Below are 24135 nucleotides of genomic sequence, written 5' to 3' on the forward strand. Positions count from 1 at the left end.
GTGTTTTCTGATGAAAATTATTTCATAATTACTTTGCTATGTGTTTTTTCATAGTGTATTTGGTAAACTCATCTACAAAAGCGATCTTCTTGCTCAAGAACACCGTTGCAGGTAAAATACAAACTGTCATGTTGTGAAATAAGAGGAAAATATGAAAAACAAAACTCCAAGAATTCACTATGGTGTTATTAACAAATCCACATTTAAATAGCTACATCCCGTCTCCTGAATTTCACTCTAATTTCAGCCATGTGATTCCTGTGTTTACTAATTATTTCTATAGAAGTGCTATATATCATTAAGCAGCTGTGATGACTGGAGAGAGTGACATTTCTGTGATGGACCATCGTCATGCATTTGCATATAGGAGAGGTATTTTGGCAATGCTTTTGTGTTAGATAAAAATATCAGAGAAAAATATTGCAATTTTAGAACTTTGTATTACTTTTTTACTCCAGAAAATGAAGAAAATTATTTTAAAACATCGAAAAACTATTAGCTAGCTGTAGGATGCACATCTCTGCATGTATCAGCCTCTGTTGACACAAGGTGCTAAGCAAAACAGAAATTCTTAACTACTCTTGTAATGAGTTATCTATGTTTACTGACAACCATAAAAATTTTTTATGAGAAATCACTTTGTGATGTTGGAATCTTAGACCATAATGTTCAGACACAAACAACAGAACTTAAACATATCAAAACAAACTTAGTTATTCATGTGGTCCGATCTTTACTGGTGGTATGTACTCAGAGCTTTCACTGGCCTCTGGAAGAACCATTTTATGGCTCAACACCTTCAAAATGAGACTGTAGAAAACTGGATTAAAAAAACTAATGTAAGTAATATTGACTGAAAAGAAAAGACTTTTCAAAGCCAAAATTTTTTTTTTTTTTTTTAGTATATCAGTCATTGTAAATAATGATAACCTCTGTATTTAGCTTTTGGAGGCATTTGCACTTTACACAAAACAAGTGCCATTACTAAATTAGCTGATTTAAACAGTCTTGTTAAAGGACTTAACCCTGTGAGTGCTTACTGAAAGGTCAGCCTGATTTTTTTCCAGTACATTCCTTGTGTTTAATCAACTACTGGCTAGACAGGGACTTACTGTCATTTGGATATGTAGTTCCACCAGGATCAGTGAACAACCCAGAAATCACTGTTCGCTAACATGGGCATGGGTTTATTGTTTGTTCCTCAGTAATGATGCTTCAAAGACTTAAGGGCGGGGGGGAAAAGACCCTGTAAATATGTAAAGCAAGAGTACACTCATTAAAACAAAAGGTGTTGTAAATAGAAGCAATTCTACTGAATTCAGAAGAACTGCTATGCCAGAATGTCAATTTTCAAAGCCACATGGGAATTTTGTCTGTAAACTTCCCATTAACTTTGATGTGAAAATCTCTGATGATGACTATTACTGTTTTGCTTTTGTTCAAATGATTCACCTGATTTTTTTAAATGGAAGAGTTACTTTCTCTTAAATGTACTTTTCTGGCAAGCTCACAGCATTAGCCCTCCTTTAGCAAATGTTTAAGATAATTACAGACAAGACAGAGCATTAGAAGTAATGATAGGCAGGGAACTACAGCTTCTTCGCTCTAGCTGATTTGATATTTGAAATATTTGAAAGGGTGGCGGCGATGTGGGAAGGTAGAGCCAAGACAACAGGTTTCACTCAAGGGTATATCTCAGACGGTGTCATAAAGAGCAGCTGTTACACCAATTTGATTGAAGCTTCATCGTGTCATTCTTGTACCTGCTGAACTGCAGAGGTCCATCAGTTACAGTTCCTTTATTCTAGCAAAGTCTCATAATAAGGAATGGTCAAAGGCAGTTGGGTAAATAATGGGGGAATTATAGACTATGTTTGCATTTGAGGTCCTAATAAAGTTCCTTTTATTTTACTTATAACTGAAGAAACCTGAGTGTATGGCTAAATATTATTTTAAAGTGCTACCTCTACCTTGCTATTTAGAAACAGACTTGTACCCTCACACACATATTTGCACGTGTATGGATATATGCCCTTTTAAAAAGAAACAAATTCAGTCACGTGGCTGTGCAGCTCCTGCATTATGTAAATAGCCCCAGGCTGCAAGGGTGATCTTGCCTTTTATTAATTTGAAAGTTAAAAGCTCAGCCTAAGCTAATCATGTGGGCTGGGATTCTTCTTACCCTTACTTCATATATTTCTAGATTCAGACTCATAATTTGCCTCCATGGCCACTGGTCATTTCTGGAGGACAACTGATGTTTCCTGTCATACATCTGTCTCCAAGGCCAGAAGAATCTTTCTCAGCAGGTGTCCAAACCTCTGTATAAAATACAGGGGCAAGTACATGACTAACTTAGACTGGACTCACAGATCACTAAAATTAGTGAGGTGAATCCTACCTGTTTAGGTTTGCTGTCTCCATGTAGACAGTTTGTGTCATGTAGAAAATGAATGCTACAACAAACATCACCCTTGTAAGATCCCAGAACTCCAAAACACATCCACGTGAAGTTATTTTCTTGAGTTTTTTGTCTAAACTGGGTGTGAAATTTAAATATTTGACTGATGTTTGAATAATGTCTTCAGCATTCGGCAGGCATTTTTAATAAGCACATACAAGTAAATTTTTAAAAACCTCAGAGTCTTACCTCTTCTGCAAAAAATATTGATTAGATCTTCATCACCTTCTTGTGAGGCAAAGGAGTTTATTGTAACAAATACATTCATCTGAGAGCAAAGACAGTGAGACCAGATACAATTATCTTGGCTCAGAGTCTAGACCCTTGATTTTAAATTTGTAATTAGCTTCTTTTTGGCCTCAAGAATGTTATGTTTCAGAATGTTTTCTGAAAAAAGAAAGCAACAGCATGATTTTCTTTATTTAAAAATTTCAGTCTCTGTTTGGTGTGATTATATCAATGCACAATCTATAGCAAAATTGCCAGAAAAAACTCATTATGAAAGCCAAGTGAAAAAATAAAAATACCATAATTAATTTGATATTGTCTCTACCAGTGCTTCTTGGATATTAGGGTATAAATAAGTTAGCTGTGGTCATTCACTTCACATGTTCATGCGCTTGGGGATAGCCAAGATATTTAGAACCTCAGTACTGCCTATTCAGCAAGCAATGCTAAGACTTCTTTTAAAGACTTCTGTTGATATACATTTTTTTTCCTCATTTTATTCCTCCATAAAAGAAAGTGTAGCATATGAACCTTCCACTGACTGATTTTTTGAACATGACTAAAAAAGTCTCAGCTTGGAAACTCGGGGAAATAATGCGTGACATTTCCGTAAAGTCTGCCTCTATCACAAAACAATAAAAGCTTTTTTGGCTTGTCGCCTCCAATCCGAATTAAAGTCAGGGTAAACTTTGGGTAGATGGCATCTTTCATATTTCTTCTTCCCTAGAAGAAGCTGACTAACTCCACCTGGATTCTTTGGCAATCCTTAGTGACAGCAGTCCTGGTGGAGAGAACATATAGGAGATGATCATGCAATAAGGCTTTTGAACATGACAGCTTGCACTTACTTCTTAAATAAAACTAAGAAAGAAAGAAAGTTTTCTTTAAAAATGCCTACTGCTAATGGAATATGCCCCTGTTCTGTCAAACTGCAGCATTTCTTGCGTTGGGGTCCCATTTTCTTAACATACACTGGCATAAAGTACTTTCCAAAATATCATCTATTTTAAAGTGGTTACTTTTTTTTTTTTCCTGTTCTACAGTGAAACTTATATAATAACTTTCTGTTAAAAAGGAAAGCCAATAGCATCTTTATCCTTCCCACATGAATCTTTCTTTTTTTTTTTAATTTACCAGAAAAAAATTGTGGCTTGATGTTCCTCTTAGCATGGGAATGTTTTTGAAAATACATACTAAAATGTAAATTTTTGTGTTTTCAATATGCTGGAATATATGCAGAAGTATTTTCTGTTGATACACCTTAAGAACGTCTCCCCTCTACAACTTTGCTTGATGGTAACACTGTTGGAAGATTTTTAATGTGTTTGACTTCATTCATTCTGCTGCAAAAACAATGACAATGTTAATTTACCAATTTTTGTTCATGGCTTGTTTTTTGTAACCCTGCCTCAGGAATTATTATTTCCTTAATTCACAAGCAATCCTTCCTGATTCAATGACTTGAAGAGAGTTGTTCTCATCCTGCACGGGTTAAAATCAGTGCGAGATCAGTGACTTAAAATAAATTGTTCCTAAATGAATCCAACACAGGTTAAAGAAAGAATTATTTCATGATCTTGTCCATAGCAAATCACGACAGCAGAGCCCATGAGAGGGTCTTTTCATTCACTTTCCCTTTAGCAAGCTCCTCAAAGCTTCTTTCGTTGTTACCCTGCCTTCTTCTGCAGCCAGTGGATAAGATGGCAAAATTCCTGCTTGTTTAAGTACTGTGTATAAGTATTGTGTAAAATAATCTTTTCTTGGGGTCCAGAAGGCTTTTTCTCCTGCTGTACTATACCTGTCTGCAAGCAACTCCTCTCTGGTTTCTAATTTTGAGTATTTGTTAGAAATGCTTTTACATCAGCTGGCAAAGTGACAATAGAACAATCCTATCTACAGCAGAAGGAAATGTTCTCTTCAAAAGCATTATGCAAAAACAAAAGGCAAATAAGCATTAAAATAAAGCACTTAAAAATGTGCTAGAGAGTCCTTGATGTGTCTTTCCATTATCTGAAGAAGATGTGAGACAATAATTAAAAAACCCCAAATAATATATTCCTAGGCAGATCACTACAACCTCTGGGGACTTGTCTGATGTATTTACATATGTAACATAATAGTTACCTTACCTTTTCCTGTCTCTTGTTATATGTGTTCATCTACATTGGTTTTAATACTGATGATCAAAAAATCTGCCTTGGTTACTCTCCTTACACTTCCCTGACTTAACTGGTGGGCACCAAAACACAAACCAAATACTGAAGGACACACTAATTCTCTCTTTTGCATCTTATATTGCTTTTTATAAAAAAGATAAAATTGATTTTCAGAGACAACATGCTATTACAGTAAAGCTTCATCTCAAAGAATTGCAAGACAGTTGAATGGAGCAACCACAGTTATTCTCTGACAGGGAGATCCCTTCTGACAGGGATGGGTGATGCTACAGTTTTCTCAGCTCTAGACACTCAAAAATCATGGGTTAAGTCCATCCTCAACACATCCAAAATAAAAATTAAAACATAATTTTTTTTTTACTTTCCTCGTGGGTTTTGAGGCTGTACGTATGCTCATAGCACACTTTCAAACTACTATTTTCAGTCAAGAGTACTTTTTTTTAGTTTTTAACTGAAAACTGGAATTAAATTTTTGTTCCTTATCTCCAAGAGCTGAGGTTTAAGAGAATGTATTAAAGAGAGAAAGGCCCCAGATAAATTGCAGGAGCTGGCAACACATATATAAGAAAACCATGGAAGATGTAACATGTATTTCTGTACTATAAAATAAAACTGTGGCACCAAAACATTATGTAAAATTTAAAGAATGAAAGTTGGATATTGCTGGCTGATCTTTAAAAGGAATTGCACAAACATTCAAAGTGCCAGTGTTTGACTGTTCAATTTAATAAAAGCAGTAAGAAATATGTTTCTCATTTCACTGCCTCTTGTTATTCATACAGGCTAATTCTCACTCTGCCAGTGGCTCATTTCTTCAATTATAGGATGTACCTTCATTATTGTTGATGTATTATATTAAACACTAAGCGTCTTATGTTAATATTCAGAAACTTGTGGTTGCCAGGCATACTCCTCAAAGAAAAAAACCTGAATTTTCTTTTTTAATTAAACAGTTGTCTTCAATATGAATAGTTGTCATAAACTACTGCTGTTACCCAAGGGGTAATGTTTCCAAAGATCATTACAGAATTAGTCAATAAGAAATCCCACACCTGTATTTATTGAATAGTATATGGAATACATGAAAACAGTCAAATTGCCAAGTAGACATTTCTCTAGTATGGCCCCTAAAGAGAGGAACTGTATTGCAGTACTGAAGAAACTTCGGGCAGTTTCTGCAGTTTCCCATTGTATTCTGTGAAGAAATGAGACAACCACCTTTGGAATTTGTATCATCTGCTCTTATTACTGTAATACTCATCTTTTACCCTCTGTTTTTTCCATGGTGTCTGTTGCAGACATTTGACTCACCTTGTTACCTGTTCCATAATAGTTTGATGAAGAAATGATGTTACTGGAGAAATTTAGGTGAATCTCAGTGAGGAGTGGTGGCAAAGGCAGAGTTGGTACCGCCTCTTGCTACGAATCCAGAAGCCTGGGTTTCATCTGTCTGTCCTGTAGCGAGGGCAGCAGTCGGGGCTGTCCTCAAGTGACCCAGTGTGGAAAGGGGATAATCTGGATTAGGTAACTCAGGGTAGCTGGAAAGGCGACTGCCCTGTCACTCACTTGTACATCACTGACTACACAGCAGATACTGGCTCACATTAACCACTCATGATCACTTGCAAAGCCTTGGGCAAAGTGGACACATCTCAATGTAATGAATCTGGTCTTGATCAGTGCCTTTGGGCTGTTTCTTAAAAACCTGAAATACGAAACTTGACTGTGAACGCAGTGTGTAGAATTTTTTCCCTATCTGCGTGATTGACTAAAACAGAGAGGTCATCAAAAATACACCCGGATTCACATGATTAAGCCTGGGAAAATAGTGGGAAGATATTTCACTGTGCTTTCCTCTCTCTTTACCAGTTCTTCTTTGGCTACTGCAGTAATATGCAAGGAAATAATGATCTTACAGAAATATTGTGTCTTGGGAAAAAAAAAACAAACAAAGAAGGCTTTTTAACAATGGGATTCATTGTTTAATCAAAGCAAAACTAATATGACAGTGTCTCCAATTCCTATGATAAATACCTAAGACAAGTAGGATAAATTGCCCTCTAGAAACTACTTTCTTTTTCTATTGCCCCCTGAGGGGGCCCAGATGACTAGGTTAGATTATGTGCCTAATTTCTAACAGGCTAAAATTAAGTCAGCAGGATACTACCCTAGATGGTTGTGTTATAAAAATAATCTCTTTGATGTCTCCCTGTGTTCAGTACGACATTGGCACCAGAAGGAGCCTTGAGTTCAGTTTGATGATGGAAAATCAGTCCTACTGTAAAGCTAAAAAAGGTCTCTAAATTATGCAAAATAGTGTAAGACAAACAAACAAACAAACAAAAGCTCCCACCATTTATTTTGTCTTTAGAAGACTAAAAAGACTTCAGATTGCCTGTTTTGTAAAGCTTTAATAATTGATGTGAGTACATTTAATTGTCGTGGTGCCTCTGTTTATCTGTTTTTCTCAGCATTTTACCTGAAAAACACCCTAATGGAGAACTGGGAAGAAAAATATATTTGGCAGCAAACTGTGGATTGTCAGAGAGCTGTTATCTTGACAAAGGTAACAAACAAAACTGGAGGAAAATGTAAGATACAAGAATGTCAACTCCTGCTGCTCACCAAGATTATTACCATTTTCCAACACATCAATGAGAGAAACAGAGCTGCAATTTATAGTGCTTCATCTAAAAGGAACAAAAGTCTTCAGATGCTGTTAAGAAACATATGTGATAACTTAGAAGAAAGATAAAAAAACTACTTTTATGATATAAAGGGTTTTCATTACGTGAAGATATAAAGTCATCAGGAGGCAGTTCTTACCTTAACTCTAAGTGAAGAAGAAATCAAGAGAATTTAAACGGAGCCTTAAAAGCGTCTTGGACTGCCTGAAAAAATGTCATAAATTAAATTGCTATTGAATTTCTTACCCTTTTGGGTGCCTGTTTAGACACTGAAGATATCCCTAATGTGGGAAAGTACTTGTAGTTCTTCTGTAAGACAGAAGATGAGACATCTCCACTACCTTTAAAATGTTCTGGTTTTTTTCTAAATATGCTTCTTCCACCAGTTAAACTAAGAGAGAATATTGACTAGCATCTGAATAAATATGAGCAATACAGGACAAAAAGAGTAGTTCTCTGCAAACTCCATTTCCTACCTTAAATTATGTATTTTTGTTTCTTGGTCTCTGTTCCTTAGTGTCCGCCGTAGGACCATTAGACTGATTGAAGGAATTAATTTTTACTTAGAAAATCTGAATTTACTTCCCAGATATACCACCAATTTCTCTGTGTGAACACGAGCAAACCACCTAAGAGCTGAGGTTCAGAAATATTAAACTTTCATAAGATTTCAGAGCTCAGTTTTGAAGACCTTGGGACAGTTTGGGTGTATAGGACGTACTTGAGACAATTGTTCTTTCCCCCTTCATGTTGATAGACAAATATTTGCAGTGTTCCTCAATGCCTTAGCAAGTGTCCAACAGTAAATAAAAGCCGTGCATCTATCTGGTGTAAATGTGTGTCATGTGGTCTGGCTCTTTTTCAAGGCAAATAAACCCTAATAAACACAAGAATGATTGACAAAAGAATGTTTCTTTAAGCTCAACTTGACCCAGCAATGTGTGCTTGCAGTCCAGAAAGCCAACTGTATCCTGGGCTGCATCACAAGAAGTGTGGCCAGCAGGTTGAAGGAGATGATTCTGCCCCTCTACTCTGCTCTCCTCAGACCCCACCTGGAGTACTGCGTCCAGCTCTGGGTCCCCCAACATAATAAGGACATGGACCTGTTGGACCAAGTCCAGCAGAGGGCCACAAAGATGATCAGAAGGCTGGAACACCTCTCCTATAAAGACAGACTGAGCGAGATGGGGTTTTTCAGCCTGGAGAAGAGAAGGCTCCAGGGAGATCTTATAGAGGCCTTCCTGTACTTAAAGGGGGCCTACAGGAAAGGTGGGGAGGGACTCTCTATCAGGGAGTGTAGTGATAGGATGAGGGGTAATGGTTTTAACCTGAAAGAGGGGAGATTTAGATTGGATAATAGGAAGAAATTCTTTACTGTCAGGGTGGCAAGGCACTGGAACAGGTTGCCGAGGGAAGTTGTGGATGGGGCTTTGAGCAACCTTGTCTAGTGGGAGGTGTCCCTGCCCGTGGCAGGGCAGTTGGAACTATATGATCTTTAAGGTCTCTTCCAACCCAAACCATTCTATGATTCTATGATTTATTACGTATGCTAAGATTATCAGAGGTTTGTTCTTGTTTTGACATCAGTAAGATAGCACATACTTCCGTAGCTGGCAATCAACATAATACATGGTCAAAATGATACCTTGTTTAAGTTTTCCTGCATTTTCTTTTCCTTTTAGGATTGATTTGAAATTAACATTTTTTCCCATATCAGCCTAGGAATCAGTTGTAGCATTTAACCAAGTAAAGTCAAAAAGAAAGTTCAAAAGTGTTAGTTCTTGGCACTAAATTTCATTAAGCTTTTAGAAGACAACAAAGAATGCATGGAATCTAACCTCAAAATGCTTTCTAATTAAATATTTTTCTGTACAGAATATGACATATCACCAAATACTTATCATAGTACTAGACCTTCCCCAGTATCACAACTACTATGACTAGTGTTATGAGATTATTTTTGGATTACAGCAACAAGAAAGACAATTATTTGATATTGATAAGGAAAATTTACTGATTTAGGAATCATAAATCAAAACAGAGGAATTTTAATAAATGAACAAATTTCCTTTATTAGCTTTTAAATTTGTGTTTCTTTCAGAAGACTTTCATATTTGTTCTGTCTCATCATAATAAGTCTGCCTACCACATCTTTCCCTGAACTTCTAATAACTTTTGAACCTGTTAACTGATTTCAGACTAATTTGACACAGAGGTGGAAATTTCACAAAGAAATTCTTAAGTACATCATTAAAATCTAGCTGGGTAAAGGAGTGTGTGTCCTAATGAAAGGAAAATTACCATATGAATTTATATCTGATTAGGTACCAAAGAATTAAAACAGGAAAAAGCCTTTAGAAGTCTTCTGATGCATGGAAGGATTCAGTCAAATTTGGCCCCTTCTTGATATCAAATTCAATTAATGATGATAATGATGAGCTCTGAGAAGATAAACACTTGAGTAGCCCCAGTGCTTATGGAACAATGTCTTGGTTTACTCAAAGTAAGTAAAGATGTGCTTGCATCCTGATAAGAGGACAGTAAAGTCAAGGCAAAATCATTTCAGTTACCCTAGCTGAGAACTGCATGTGGTCTCTGCCTTTAAACTGCCACCGAATTCATGCAGTTTCAGACTCAAACATCTCTCTTGATCAAAGTCAGGTTTTTTTTTTTTTATGAGTTCTTCTTGCTTGAAGAAAGTTTTCTTTTTTCTTAACTTAGTGTGTTAGAAATGCTTAAATTAAATGAGATGAGGTTTGAAGGCTCTTCAGCCTTCATGAGATTCCACTGGATTCTACAGATGCACCAAATGTAGTGGCCCAAGATATGCAGGAAGTCTGACTTGATTATTTAGAGATCTCTTTTGCTAAAGCTTCACAAATTTAGGTGCAAAAAGTGGCCTTGACTGTACCGTGCAAGTCATTAGTACAGAAGATGCAAAAGAGCCGCATTCTTTTCTGGTCATGGAAGACTACAGGTGGCACTTACTCCTAGATCCCTAACTTTCTATCTACTAAGTGAAGATCAGTTATCCACCTGGTTATGAGCAAATATAGGAAGATAATTTAAATGACCTTGGCACCCATGATGTGAGCTAGCTAGCACGTGTGTGCATTGGCAATGGAGATAAATACCTGTTTAATGTACACAAAAGAGAAGCAGGACACTGAAGTTGAAGTGCCAGGGGTGAAAACACACAAAATTGGGCCTGGAGTGTATCGTTCCTTAACAGTGCAACAGGCGAAATCTTCCTAAATTAATTCAGCCTGAATGAACCAGCCATTTGCAGGTAATGTATGCCAACTCTAACATTTGAATTAAATTTCACTTCTTGATTCGTCCCTACTTCAACTAATAAGGAAAATGTAAAATGTTCTTGAAAGTATCAGAACATTTTGCCTGATTTTACTTACTGTAGTGAAAAGTTGACAAAAGTTATAATAGAAACCTGAAACCATTGACCATGCATTCTGTAAGACCTACATTTCCTGTGAATGAGAATAAAAATTGGTCGGATGTTTACATTTGAGCTGAGAAGAACAGGAAGCAAATGGATAAAAGCGCATTTTGCTTTCTTTAATTAGATGACCACACATACCTATATTTCATGGCCTTTGCTTATTAATATTTTAAAAAATCAGGTTTTGGTATACAAATACTCTTTATACACAGTAAGTTCTTATTTAAAGAATATTCATAATTTTAATTATATATATAATTTAAGTGTTTTATATATCTTAAATAATATTACAAGAGTATTTAATATAATAATAATAATTTATAATTTATAACTATAATACATACATATCTCAAGCATTTTTGGCAGTTTTTAACTGAAGCCCAGATGGGGAAGTACCTTACTATGTATTCCTTGATTTTATGATACAGTTAGTAGGTGCTGTCTGCTTCCTTCTTGGACTACATCACTTCTGCAGAGGAAACAATACTGCTTATCTAGTAACAACCTTTGGTGGAGCCAGGCATGTACAGCAAATTCCAAAGGACCACTTTGGGTTAGTGGAGACAGTTTTTAGCACTTTCTAAGGAACTCGTATAAAAAAGCTTGGATGCAGTACCTGGAGGAAGCCTCAATCTTTTTGCTCAGAGCTGCACTAGCAATAGTGAGAACATCCTTGTAAATAAGTAATAAAGAGACTAGTTTATTTAGAAGCATGTAGCCCTTTCATGCCACCACCCAGCATATATGAAACATGGTGGCAAAGAGGAAAGCTTATGAGAATGACAACAAAACAAGTGAGTATGGTTAGCAGTAAAACAAACCGTCACTTCGAGTCTAAGTAGGTGACTCATATGGTAGGAAATGAGTTAATTAACAGAAATAGAGCCCCAAAGCGAGGACAGTAGAAAAACTGTTGGAATTCTGTCACCTCAAACTGAAAGAGTGTCTGTGGTGATAGCTTGTTTGTAAGAAAGTAAAGAGCGACACAACCAATAGTGTCGAGAAACGTTATTATATGTAATTTTGCAAGCATTAAAAATTTCCAAATTTTCGGCAGGGCTATGTCATGGAACTTGTGCCTCCAGGCTTTGGGGAGGTTGGTCAGAGAAACAAACTTAAACCTCAAGAATAATCTGCAAACTAATTTAAGTGGAACATTCAGATAAAGGGGCAGAATAACAATTGAGGCTCAAAATGAAGGAATCCATAGGGCAGAACAGAGGCTGAAAGCTGAGGAACGCAGGCAATATAGACCAACGTATGTTCTGCAAAAAGCAATATGGAAGTCTGAAGGAAAAAAAATCAGCTTCTGGGCAAAAATACTGGAGATGGAAAACCCCACCTCCTTTCTACCCAATTAATTGCATGGCTCCTTCAGGAGGAAGAAGGTAATTGGTAAGGTCAAACCTGCAGCTGGAGAGAAGGCTACTTGTGCTGTGATTTGCACACCCCTCTCCAGACAGCTGCTGTGCTTGCTGTGGGGCAAAAGGGAGAAAAGAACTGTCTTGGGTGTTGCCTGACGATGACTTTATGTTTTTTTTTTTTTTTTCCATTGAGGAAAAAGATTAAAAGAGTGAAAAAGTATTAAATAGTTCTCTTTCTGATGAATGTGATGAAAGAAGAAGGGAAAAAAGGTGAAAAAGTGGTTTTGAGGCAACAGCAGTTTTGAGAGAAGAAGAAGTGATGCTATAGCAAGCATGAAAAACTATCAATAAGCACAGATATATATGAAGTTTTAGAAGACAAATTCAAGTCATTCAAATTAAGTTATTTGAAAAATAACTTAAGCTAACTGTTGCAGGCATGATAAAATTTGAGTAAGTACAAATGCAACTAAAAGGGGGACAAAAATTAGGTTAAGATCCCATGTATTTCTCAGAAATTAAGGTTAGTCTACAAATTCATTAGCAATAGTGCTTATGTCTCCTTATTCTGTACAGAGCCAAGCACAGTCTTTTGTGCTTAATAAATAGTTTGCAACAATAGTAATATGGTTTTAAAGGGATTTTTGCTTTCAATGGTGGGTTTTTTTTTCACAAGACCCGAACAACAAAAATGATAGTTTAATGACTGAAAGAGTTTAATTTTTTTCTCTAGATATAGAGAAACGGCACTTGCCAAATAGCAGAAGTGAAACTTCAACTGAAAAGTAATGCAGGGAAATCAGTAAGAGGGATGAAAACACGTTCCTATCTTGGAATCACACCTCTAGCTAAGCATATTATTTTATATATATCATGCACACATAGATACACATTTTAAGAGTTCAGCTAGCTTTCTGTTTCAAATACCAAGTGAAAAAGTTACTTAACATTTTACTTTTGGAGCGTGAAGTTGTAAGGTAGCCCTCGAGTTTGATTTTTTTTGTAAAGGAGAAGGATGTTCTCGCAAATTCCACAGCTCGGCAGTTTATGGGGTTGTTTTAAAAATGGCAATTGCCAGCAACCTTATTCATACCACTTTTTTCATCCTACAATATATCTTTTTGTTTCTCCACAAATTAAATTATAATTCATAATTCTATCTCTGAATTAGCTTCCCACAGAGATACTTATTATAACAAATGCGGTTGTTATAACTCATTTTAACAATTTAGTCTATAAATTGGTAGAAAGTACTTTACGTTTTTCTGTTAGTGAACAGAACTTATTTTTAAAGGGAATTTAAATGTATTATATGTACTGCATGCTGACTGGCTGATAAATTTTTGCATATCTGCCATTACAGTACATTAAGCATGTAATAATGCAGCAAATCGGAATGTTAGCAGCAGACTTGAATGTGAATTTGAAAGAATTAAGACTGAGGAGAAAGAAATAATACTTTTGCGAAAAAAACCTAGAATAATGCTGATGTGTCAGCATTTGGGGAAATGTATTCTAATAAATACCAAGATTTCAAAGAAAAACTGCTTCCAGAAGTGTTGAAAAACTGTCTTGTTATGGCATACAGTGCTTAGCCCGCAGGCAATTCTGAGTGATATGGCAGATATTAGGCTTTATTTATAGATAGAGACATAGAGAGATAGATAGATAGACAGACAGACAGACCAATATATCTGTATTTTAAGCTATTCTTTAAGACTGGAAGTTATTAAAATGGATATTGTTTGTTTTCTCTCTCTCAGCATATGCCTAAGCCGTCAGGGAACAGTCAGGCAGAAGATGACTGCTCCGGGGCTGGGGGGCTGGTGGGGACAGGCAGCGCCGTGCTGTCCCCAGCAAGGGCTCAGCCCTGCAGCACCTGCACAAGGCGGGCAGGGCAGGGATGGTGGCAGTGGCTGGGGACAGCCACGGCCCGGCTACCATCTTCATGCAGCTCTTTCCCAGGTGATGGTGCAGGGCTGTTCGGAGGCACCATCTCAGGGCTGGCCGGGGGCACGGGCAGCCGGACTTCTTGGTGTGGGAGGAGACTGCAGAGATTGTTGAGGTGCTTGTTGTGACTTGTCCTGTCCTGCCTTGTCCTGACACAGGCAATCCCTTTCTCTTGTCTTCCCCCACTTCCCTCCCTTCCAGTTTTCACAATGCAGTGTTTTCTTTCTCTTATGTATGACACTCACACACCACACTTTTTTTTCTTGCTGAACCTCTGTTTGGGCGTAAAGAAAAGTAGGTATCATATGTGTCCATACTACATTTTTCAGTATTTTTGTCATGTATACTGGCATCCTTGAATTAAAAAAAATGCTTTGGAATTTTTTTTTTTTTTAGGAGGTAAAATGCCTTATAAAGATGGGTATTAGGCATTTATGTGTTGCTACGCTTTTGTGAACAAACAAAAAAAGCTCGTGACCGTGCCTGGGATCTGAGCCCTCTGAAGTCAGAAGAATTTCCAGTCCTAAAATTCCCTTTTTTGCATTCTGCAATTCTTTGCTCAGGTAATTGGTTGAAATAGGATTTATAAGGATGAAGCAAATTCACGGCTTTTAGATCTTCAAATGCCCAAATTGCTCTCTTAAGAGCAGAAACCTTGCCGTTACTTGTTAGTTTATGAATCTGTCAATGCTATGAGATTATTTTTAAAGCAGGGACTACACAACGTCACCTTGATCGCACCAAGCCTCTGATTTTCTGAACAAAAGTTTTAACAGTCTTCATCAACAGAAAGCCTGTATATCTAGGTATTTTTACTCAAAATTGTTCATGCCATTTGGACAGGAATATTCCAAACAACTAAAAATATTCATTGAGGGATACCTTTTGGCATTCTTGTGAAAAGTACATTTCCGTTACCTCAGTAATTTTTGCTCTGATACGACCACAGAAGATCACCTGAAGGAGAATTTATTAGCGTCTGAGTAATTTCATCAAAATTTTATTTAACGCAACAACGCAGTCTATATTAATCTCTCAGGCCTATGACGGAAACACATTTCCCAAGGCTCTCTGGAATATGATGTGTAACAGAGTCCAAAGAGAGTAGCACAAAAATCTGTCAGTCAAAACACATACAAATGCCATAAAAATATCATTCTTTTAATGTAAATAACTCACTGAGTTCACACAGTTTGAATCTATTCTTTCTTATGTGAGTCGTAGCAATAAAAACTGGGAAACAGCTAGTTTTTCAGGAACTTGAAGTCATCACTAATCTGTAAATCTGACAGTCCATGGGAGGGGAGGTTGGGTGTGGAACACTTAATTGCAACCGTTTCACTACTCATTACATTAAAAGTTCTTTTAAAGTCATTAAAATCATTGCCTGACGGCAATCCACTATGCTTCCCTTCTGCTCTCTAGGAATAGTTGGTTTCCATTTTAGACTATTTTGTTCAATTAGGCTGTGTAAAAAGTAGGACACCAGACAATAGAAACATTTTTCTTTTCAAGAGTGAGCTCTCGGTACATTTTTGAGAGATCAATGGCCGAGGGACCTAAAGTTACCTATGTTACACAATCTGAACCTCTGCTTCCCAACTCCAGCATCCAGTGCTTTTTATTTTCTCTTTATTTAATACTCAGAATTCGACTGAACGTCATGTATTCGTGTAAAATGTTCATACTGTTATTTAAATAGATTACTTCTTAAAGTGCACTAATTGTGAAATCACATCGCTGTACCTGCATATAGCTAAAATGGAAGCCACAAGCTGGGCAGAAAAAGATATGTTATTTTAGAAAAGACAGAAATGTTAATTAAGAACTCTTACACGCTGAAGTTGAGAGGAAATACCCTCATGTCCTATCCCTCTGAAAAGGAGCAATTGCCCTGACAGATTTTTGAAAACTTTACCCATTGTACTAGCCAGAAAAAATTTAATAACTCTTTCCATTTCCTTTCCAGGTATTAAGGGTTATTATATAGATAATTAAATGGCATATTGCCTAGAAGTACTGAAAATCCAATCTCAATATACACACAATTACAAAAACAATGAGTGCCAAATAAGTTAGGCGAGTAGTTGTCTGGCTAAATTTCTCATAACCTAAAACTGATACTGTCTCAAGTTTCTTTCCAAATGGATATGATCTGGGGAGCAAACTAGATCTTCTGCTCATGATAGATGGCAGTCATTTACCCATTACTTTTATTATTATTAATTAAATCTTTTGAAGTTTATGGCTCAAAATGTCCTTGTTCTTGCTTTTAGATCCATATTACTTCAACTCAAGGTCAAAAGGAAAATGTGGTTCTTCTATTCCACTTCAATTTCAACAATAATTTTCCTGATTGACTGAGGTATCGATTTTCCTGTAGGTATTTGAAGGTAGCACATTTATACATATGTACACACACACAAACTTATACACATACATACATATATACAGATGTGTGTATATATGTGTATTTGTATATACACATACACACACACAGATGCAGAAACTGGGAAGAATTTTAAGAATAAAGAGACTGGTTTTGTACTCCATTTCTACTAAGGATCAATTACACTTGGGCATCTGAAATCTAATTTGTACCTTTGAAAAATCTTCTCCATAAAGATCATCTTCAGAGTTAATATTCAATAGAATAATTCTGTAGCCTTGTTGATACAAAGAAAAAGGGCTTAGATTCTTCTTCAGCACTTATGCTGCAAAATTGCTTATTGGAAAAGAAAAAGGAAACAAATTGTGTTACATTTGCTGTATTTTCTCTTTTCTGCATATTACAGTAATAGTTTTATCACTGATGTCCTTGTCTTTTAACTTCCTATAATTTTGTCCTAATCGAAGTAGCACATCTTAAAACATTTAAGACAAGAGAAATCAGGGTAAAAACATGACTGTTACCTCATGGTTCTCTTACCAGGTTTTAGAAGAGGAGAGGAAGGAGAGGGAATTAGTGTTAATTGATTAATATCGTACTTTAAGAATAAAAAGTAAAATTATGGGAGTAGACAAGAAATAAGTCTGTTATTGTTTTCAATAGCAAATCACTATGAGTTGCATTTTTTAATGAAAATATAATAAAATTTGTATTCGTTTTGTGAGAACTGAGAAAGTGTTTAAAAACAAAACATCTTTGCTAAAAGATCTTGGCTTTCAGCTGAAAAAATAAGCAATTGTACCTTTTTGAAAACAGAGGCGGTTCTTATCTGATGGCTTCAACTATTAATCTCCTCTTGATACTGAAACCTGAACATCTTTTCTTCCCTTAGATGAGATTCCTCAGCTGCCCAAGGTCAAAATGGCTCCTGTCTATGCCACAGACTGTTCTCACAATATTTTTTAATCCTTCTGTATGCACATGGCATTGTCCATCTGTCCAAACCCTCTAACTGTTTCATGCCACTTCCTCTCTTTCAACTTGATCTTTTCTGCCCTCAGTCCTCTAGGTTTCATTTTTCCAAGCTTCTAAAATTCTTCCTTCCGTAGTTGCTCACTACTGTTTTCCTATCACTCCTCCGTACTTCTTCACCCATATTTTCAACTCCTTCTCTAAAACCAAACCACCGTCCTGGTCCTCTCATAGACAAACTCCTGTGCCAACACACACAGTCTTCCTGTCCTTGCTTCCCACTTTTGCATAGAAAACTCTATTATTGCCTCCAACCTACCACTGCCACACTTCAACCCATTTTGATGACTCAGCCTTTCTTTCTACGTCCTTACTTCATTTCAAGCATGTACAAACTGTCTTGGTCTCTCCACTTGCTGGATCTTGAGTTTCCACTTGAATTCCCTCTTGTGGAACTGAATCTGCTCTTGTTTTCCCTTATGGAAAGCAGCATTTTTATCAGACTGCTTTGTTCACTCACACTTTCTCCATGTGATCCTCCAATTTTTTTTCCCTACTTAACCTTTCTCACACTGCAGAACACCTGAGTCTTCTGTTTCCCTTTCCTCCAAGCTGCTATTAACTAGGCCAGACTAATCCCACCTAATTTTAGCTGTCTAAAATCCAGCATGCAACCTGAGCTGTTTATCCTACATTTTTATTCTGAAGTTAAGAAAGAAAGATAAGCAGTTTCAGAGACTGATTCACAATGTTTAGACATCTCAGGATGTAAGGACATCATCTGTAGAGGTGATTACTTGTTGATTTTAACTACAGAGGAGTTTACACAGCTAGGTTAGGTTATGCAATTATTTTTAAGTGTTTAAAATTAATCCTCCTAATATATATTCCATTGTAATTTCACCCCCTGACTTTTCCCCTTATGATCTCCCATACTTATTCCACAGTTCTGTGTAAAATAAAATTTTCAGTTTCTAATTTAAGAATTTTAAATAAATTAATGACTAATTTCTCACAAGTAAAATTCTGTTTCTGATAATAGGATTGGTTACCTTTTTTAATTTTACCATTGTTGAGAACACCTTTTTGCTCTATTACCTTTGGCTTCTTGCTGTTGTTATTGGGCTGATGATCAGGATAGTTGAAAAATATATCTGTCCCATAATCAAGATTATTTTAATTCTGCTTTGAATATACAGTTGCTAAGCAGGAAAGAAAAATGGCCACTATAAATAGAAGAGGCTGGACAAATAAGACTTATAGTTGGTATAAATTTACCAACCAATTTAGTGGTTCATATGTGGGGAAAAAAAAATAAAAAATGAAGGGAACCTAACTGTTCTAGACATGACAAAAAAAGCTCCCAAACAACAGAAAACTCAGTTTGCTGGTTGTTTTAGATGTCTACAGACAAGAAATATGAGGTATAAATAATTAGATCTGTAAGCCTTCCTATTTGATCAACAGTATGACTTATTTGGCAAAATACACATAGGTCGTAATACGTAATTCATGTAATATTAAGGTTAACTAATTAAATAAAATACAATAGTAAATATATAATATGTATTAATTGCTATTCTATATTAATCAATTAATATAATATAAAATATTAAACCACACTAAATTTAAAAACAATACAATCAATATTTATATTAGTATAAAAGGTCAGAAACTGAAAAGGGAAGAAGACGCATATCTGCTCTGAAGTACAAAATGTTGTTGGATTCAAAGGCAGCTGGTCCATAACAGCAAAAGACAAAAAGTATATCATACTAAGGATTGTGGTGAACTATCATTCCAAGCGAGATGATGTGGATACACATTTTTGTAAAGAGGGAACAAAGTTCTCTGAATCAGAGTGGTTTTACAAGGATGATAAATGGACATATGTTGGGAGGGGAATTTTGAAACTATTCAGTATATTCATGGAATAAGCAGGGGATTCGGTAGAGGAAGTAAAGAATGCAACAGAACAGTGTTTTCTTCTCCTCACTAGAGAGTAATTTACAAGGGCTGAATGCAACTTGGATGATGGTGGTTCTGAATCACTGAGGTAGGAAGAAAAATAGGGGAAAACCATAATAAACCCAGAAGACTTAAAAAGACAGATTTCAATAAACTCTGGGGAACTGGAAACCAATATCCCCCTCAGAGAAAGTCCCGGGCAAAAACTAGTAAAGGAAATTTGACAATTTTTTAAGGAAATAGTATAATTTCCAGCTATATTTTAGGAACTGGACTGAGCAGTTCCAGGACTGAAGGTTTTTTAGATCTTGTGCAGCATGATTGATGGTCCAGAAGATGAGGAAAGGGCAAACAAATCCACCTTTTTCTTTTTAAAGAGGAGCTGGGGAAATTATACAGTCAGCTAAACTGTAATTCATGGAAAATACTGCAGCAAATAATTAAGCAAACTGTATATAATCTAATGGAATGTATAAGTAGATAAAATTTAATGGGAAGATGAGTAACTCCCAATATATATTTATCAAAAATTTTACTCTTTTTAATTAGAAGCATAACTTAATTTTGAATTTCTGCAATCTGTTACTGCATAGATTTAACATACAGTGTCCAGAAAGACAACTACATCTGCCATTGGACAATACGGCATATTAACATGAAATACACATGAAAAGTGACAGTGTTTTTATGTGTGCAAATTACTGTTTTTGTTCATTTCCTAATATTTACCGATCTACTTCCCAATACTATCAGCAGAAGTGACAGTATAGAGCACCTTTTTGATTATCTAAATAAATTACCCATCAATAGACAAGAGGAAATCACATTTTTTTTTCACCGATAATATATACTCCTAGACAAGTATTGAGTATGTTGGCAAGGGTAGAGAGAGAAAGTTTATTAGGCTAATTTAGTTGAGAAAGAAATTACTGTTCTCAGGATTGTCTTTATATTTTACGAGCTAAAGCACTTGGAGTAGATAAATGTGTAGATCTTTGAATGCAAGAAAAAAGTGTGCACGGAAATTCCTTGCCTGTTAACGCAAGAAGTTAAGCATTTTGACTATAATCCACTGAAAGACAACTGGGGGGGACACACACATTTATATAGTAAACCAGAACAATTGAAAAAAAAAATATATAGTCTAATAAAAGTTTGTATTACTGCCAAGAAGTGTTCATGCCAAAAATGTTCTGGAGCACAGCTGCCAAAAAAAAAGCTGAGAGCATTATGAAACATAATCTATACATAAATCTATACATAGAAGGGGCTTAGAGAAGGAAAAAAAAGTATATTTATTCTTAGGAGTCGAGTATATCAAATCATTATGGTTATTTTATGCACAATAAGCAAGACTCTGAGCATGCTGGCAAGCATTCAAGAAAGCTTTCCTGTTGCTTAAGGAGCATGTTAGTCCTTAAATTCAGGAGAAAGGCTCAAAAAAGCCATATATAACTTGAGTGACTGAGACAAGCTAAATATCCAAAATGACACAAAAACTTCCTTGTGTTGTTGGACATGGCTTAATAACACTCCTGTCATTGCCAAGCCAACTCAGCTCATGGTGAAGGTGATTTGAGATGCCCAGAGCAGACATCCTGGGATCTGACTTGAAAAAGATGAAAAGTGAGTTGCCATTGCTGTCATGTGGCTCTCAAATGAGAACCTCCGTGAGGAAGCTGTAGGCCTTTAGGAAGCCTTTCCAGCCTGCAATTTCCAAAACAGTACTCTAACCACCAGGTTCTGTGAGCTGGAATGTGATTTTTTAGTCCATTGAGGGGTCAAAAAAATCAAGATTCAGGGACCCAGGAAGGGAACTGGAAACTAAAGGCCAGTGACAAGGCATGATGATTGAGAGATGGAGCTGCCATCTTCTGAGAAGAGAAGGGCTGGGGCTCTGCTTCAGAGCAGAGAAGGCTGAGGGATGACAGACTGAGGTTTAAAATTAACGAAGGCAGAGGGCAAGGTGAATGCAGAATGTTGTTTACCGAGTCCCACAATACTGGAACCAGAGGGCACGCAATGACACTAGTAGGAGGTGAGCTTAAAATAGCTAGAAGAAAGTACTTCTTTACACAGCAGGTATTGAACTTTTGGATCTTACCGCCACAGGAGGTTTTTTATGTTCATCTATGAAAAAGGATGTCAGACATGTTTTCCTCCTTATTCCTTCTTGTGGGCTGGCTAAAGCGTCTCGGTGCTCAGACCACTTGTGACACCTGATGCAGAAGCCTAACCTTCCTCTGCTTGATTGCTGCACGGCGTCTTCAGCTCCTACCCTCGACATTATGAATTCAGTGATGAGGAGTGTGCTCTTAGCTTTGAAGCATTACAGCACTACCTACCACAGTGTCTGACAGCTTTTGTTCAGTATCTGCCTTTTTGCGCATGAAGATACAGAAGCAAGCAAGTTAATTTCTTTTCCAGAAAAGCAGTTCAGTTTATGCAGCATTCTCAAGGTTCCCTGTGAAATACGATGCAGCAAATATGCTCACAACACTTGGAAAAGAGTAAATCACACAAATATGTGTGATAGGTGGCTTCATACAGGTGGCAGGAGAGATAAATAACTTGAAATTGTGATTGCAAGCTGGTCATTTTAGTAATGGTACTCTCTCTAATTATGGCAAGACTAAATGAGAATTTCTCTTCTACCATTAATGAAGCAGGAACTTCTGAGTATAACGTCTTCTGCTTTTGATGGGATGTGAAGTTTATGGTTAACTTTCTTCATTACTTCTCCCTCTATCACAACATACATTGAAGAGAGAATAAGCTTCACTTTTTTTTGCCTGCAAGCAGGAAAGGAAAAGTGACCTTGAACTGACTTTGTTTCTTCATTATTGATGATCCTAAACATACAAATCTTTGAGACAGACCCAAGCTGAAGAAATTTATATTTTTTTTTCACAAGACAAGCCATTTTCCTTATTCTTATATTACTTTCACAATTAATCATTGTTATCACGATTTCAATTATGATTTTCAATTGTTACGATCAAGCATCTTGGAATTAAGATAAAAAATAAACATCAGAATAAAAATAATTATGGTGGTGGTGTCATGACATCTTGAGTTCCAATTTCAATTTTAATCAGCCCTTTGATAAAATCTACATTGATTTTAACAGCTGAAGAAGGACAGAGAGAGGACTCAAGTATTCTGCACAGTAAAGAAATAATTAAGTAATAATGAAAATAGTATGATAGAAACCAGTAGCTCTTTCTTCTACAAAGCCCTGGCTAGTAACATGGTGCTGGCTCACTTCATTTCCAGCTGCTAGATTTCACTAAAAGAAGCTAAAAATAAATTCAATACTTTCCTAAAATGACTTTCCCATGTAAGCAAGTGCTGCAGTTGCCATAGGGATGTTATAACATCACAAATGGGAAGCAGTTCACATAGTGGTAAATAAGCACACTGGTGGGCAAGTTGTCCGTTTGAGCATGTCTCAAAGAAGAAATCGCTAAGACTATATTTTTTTAGTGGGGGAGGTGAAAAAAAACCCCACCTTTGATTTAGTCTGCAATAGTGCAAATCACTGAACGCAGGTTTTCACAGGTGTGGGCATCCATGCAAACGGAAGACACATACTGCCTATGCTGAGTGCTGTGGCATCTAAACTGTAGGGCCTACGTCTTCCACTGAAAAGGGATAAGAACGTTGAAAATATCTGTAAATCCTGTGAAAACGAAAACATCCTCGTGTTGTTGCGTTTGCCGTTTGTTGAGTGAGCCCGGAGCTGTCCAGCCTGCCCTTATTTTCCCTTCTCCTTTGTATTGCATTAAGTGACTGAATTCTGGTAGTACATTTTTTGCCCTATACTACCCGTTTATTTTGAAAGTCAATACAAATAAACACAAAGATGCCAAGCAAAACCAACGGACTTCCTCTCCGAGGTTTCTTCATAATGTTCTACATCATAAAATTTCAAAGGTCAGATATAAATAAGCAATGACTTCACTGAAGTTGATACTACTGTCCTGATTTACAGCAAGTAGTAATCTAGCCCCAGCACTTAGGCTTTTCATTCTGTGCTCAACCCAGAATAGAAAGCAAATCGTTGGATAATAAATACCATGGAAACAAGAAAAAAAATGCCAAATCCTATAAAGAATCAATTTGGGAAAAAAGAAGAAAAGCCAGATTGTCTGTAGTTAAAATAGAATTCACTGGGATTCTGCAACTAGATCATTTAAATGCAAAATATTATGATAGTTTCTACATTTTTTTTGTATGTGCCTTTGGTACATCTGAGGGCTTTTTCTTTTAAGTCTGACAGTTTTACTAGTCTTACCAAGTCATTACCAACTTCCTTTTCTGAACCTAGGTTCAAAATGGTCCCTTTCCCAGATGGATCTTTCCCATTTGTTGGATCAATGCCTCTGAATTAGCTTCTCACAACACTATTATGCCTCTGCTTTGAACTCATGTTCACTTGCTTTCTGAGATAAATAGTAAAGTTTAGGTTTCCATCTT

General features: G+C 36.4%; 1 long non-coding RNA gene across 1 annotated transcript in view; it reads right to left on the bottom strand.

The window, feature by feature from the left end:
* Positions 1–900: 900 nt before the first annotated feature.
* Positions 901–24135, bottom strand: part of LOC141738826 (uncharacterized) — a 29139-nt gene continuing 5904 nt past the window's right edge. The window contains exons 2-3 of the long non-coding RNA XR_012585491.1: positions 6178–6345; positions 901–3470 (exon numbers count right to left, since the gene is read on the bottom strand). This is a non-coding gene — a long non-coding RNA (uncharacterized LOC141738826). The remainder of the gene's footprint in view (positions 3471–6177; positions 6346–24135) is intronic.

Source organism: Larus michahellis, chromosome 1 (genome assembly GCF_964199755.1).
Source record: "Larus michahellis chromosome 1, bLarMic1.1, whole genome shotgun sequence".
NCBI classification, from domain to species: Eukaryota; Metazoa; Chordata; class Aves; order Charadriiformes; family Laridae; genus Larus; species Larus michahellis.